This window comes from Lygodium microphyllum, chromosome 12 (genome assembly GCF_053477565.2).
Source record: "Lygodium microphyllum isolate KBCC chromosome 12, Lygodium_microphyllum_v1.1.10, whole genome shotgun sequence".
Classification (NCBI taxonomy): domain Eukaryota; kingdom Viridiplantae; phylum Streptophyta; class Polypodiopsida; order Schizaeales; family Lygodiaceae; genus Lygodium; species Lygodium microphyllum.
In genome coordinates this window covers 49,085,097-49,087,889 of record NC_141146.1, presented here as the reverse complement: position 1 = coordinate 49,087,889, position 2,793 = coordinate 49,085,097, and positions in this window count along the sequence as shown.

The following is a 2,793-nucleotide window of genomic DNA, read 5'->3' as shown; positions in this document are numbered from 1 at the left end:
ACTTTATATTTTGTGACTTTTCTTAAAAATCTAGACTCAAGTACATTTGTCCAGGGGGTAAAAGGTCCCATGTGCCTAGCAACCAATATTTGCTTGTACTTACCACTCATACACGTAGGTGTACACTATAAGTGACGGCCATCCATCACACTGTCACTTTATTCTTTATTCTTTACATGACAATAGAATAAGGGAAGGTAGGTCACACTTTGTAACAATTGGAGTTCCCACATATCGTTTTACTCTCTCCTACATGAACCTCCATAGCTCTTACTTCTCTCTTACTTTTCCTTGTGCTTCCACTCTTGCTCCACCCTTCACCGACTTCCCCAAGTCACATGTTGGATGTTTCACCACTAGAAACTAGGTTTGCTTCACCTGCTAGAATGAGTAGTGTGAGTGAGAGGTCTCTCCATAGGGCTAGATCTTGTTTAGAATATTCTTGGGGAACTAGGGGGGCTCTGGTCATAATCCCAAGCATGTTAGGAATAAGTAGTCCCCCTACAAGCTTGGGAGAGCATTTTCAAAAGGCTTTATACTAGTTGATGGGTGGGATTAGTGGATTGGGAGGAGTTAAGTTGGATAAGGTCAATTGGGCTAATGTTATTCCACAAAATTCTTATAAATAAAAATATTACTTTCAAAGGATTATTTTCTCTTGTATTGGTATCCATGTTTAAGTTACATAAAGGAATTTGCTCTAATGGGCCTAATTAAATAAGCATGATTCAAGTGTCAAACTAATGTGATAGGATAATTAAAAACTAAGAAAACATGTTTCAATGTGGATAAGTGGAAAGGGAGAGGGAAAACTTCCAACAAGTCCGATCCTATGGTTGGGTGGTTTCGATAAACATGTTTCAATGTGGATAAGTGGAAAGGGAGAGGGAAATTTTCCAACAAGTCCGGTCCTATGGTTGGGTGGTTTCGATAAGCTGGGAGGCTTCTCATCACAGTGATAGGATCAATTAGAGTTGAGAAACAAGACCATCTAACCTATGGTCTAGTGGTCTTAGAATCGACCTAGTGCCATTTTAGAGGGCCTAGGTGAGACTATGCCCTATAGGGAGAGGGGTCAAGATTCCTACTCCCCCTAATTTCTCACTCTCGCTGAACCAAGTATGGCACTAGTCCACTTTGAGCTTAGTTGTCTACACAAGTGACTACTCATCGTGCATGACACTAGAAGATTATTAGGAGACCTTAGAATCATCAATTAGGAACCACATGTCAATCCTTGTGGGAATAAGCCAACATCTCCCATGAGATAGACTTGGGTATTAACTGAATAATAAAGTCCACGATTTCCTTACGGTGGCATTGTTTGGTAAAGAGACCTAATAGACTTCTAACCATGCCTATTCAATTATGCTAGACTAGATACATTACAAGGGATGCCTGATTTACTAGTGGCCATTGGCCTATACCCCAACACCCTGGATTATAATGAGCTTCTTCTTTGAGATCCTTTATTTTTATGAGAAATGCATCTATGGAGTTATCCTAATATATATGCTTAGATTCCAACTATTTGTGCAAGTAAGCCACTCATGCTCCATTATGCACCTCATAGAGACTAGTGAGTGCATCCCAAGCCTACTTGGGTAGTTTTACAATAGCAAATGTAAGGTATAATTGATCATTTTATAGATTGAACAAATAATGTATGAGCCTATGCATCATTTTCATCCCATTAGGAATGAGTTGTATATCTAGCTTAGGTACTAGTATAGCCCTGCCAATCCTAAGACTTGTCACACCTTTCAATGTACCTATAGGGACAAGTTTCCACCTCTTCTTAAGGCATGGGCCATGACTCAATGCCTTTTGTGCAACCAATACATGTCACACACATAGAACGAGTTGGTCCGATTAAGGTAGTCAATGTTAAACAAATTCTTGTTCCCAAATGGTGCAGCCAATACATGCCATATCATATAGGGCTAGTTGGTCCCGTTAAGAGAATTTGAACACACCATTGTTCCAACAATGCATGCCACATCTTATATGATCAATTAATCCCTTTATATTTGTACTAACATATTGAACACAAATTTTTTGGGACTATATTTTGCAACAAAAAATTATATAGAGAAGAGCATATTAAGAGTGAGTTTGTTGAAGATAGATATTTTTTAAGTGACTTAATGCAGCTATTTTTGGTGCAATATGGTGAAATGATTGAAAAAAGACACATCCTAGTTAGTAAAGGTTTCCTTCTTTATAGGTCACAATACATGTGCCTAACGGCATTCAAGGGTGATGAAATGGGCAAAGTGAGAACAAGATACACTACAACATATACATGCTATAACGACGTTTATAATGACGTTTTCTTTATAGATGAAAAATATCCCCATCATCGCTATTAGCGTCGCTACAAAGCGTCGCTATTTGCCTCACTATTCTCGTCGGTATTTAGCGTCACTAATACCGACGAAATTAGCGACGAAAATAGCGACGGTTATAGAGGAATTTCCGATGCTAATACCGACGATTGCAGAATTATTTTGCAATGCTAATACCAACGGTTGCAGAAAAAAAAATGTGGCAACGCTGCAGATGCAGCCCTGCCACAGTTAGAGCCACACAGGGCTAAGAGACAATTCTTGCTGTCAAAGAAGTTAGACAATCGATCCCAAATAATGACAAGACTTTGCAAACAAGTACTTTCATGACATTAATTAACACAAATGTGCACTGCATTGATAAAGAAAATAACAGAACTTAAATTGAGAAGTGCTACTGCGACAAAGCAAATATGTATACACCTGTACATCAATATGTGGTGAA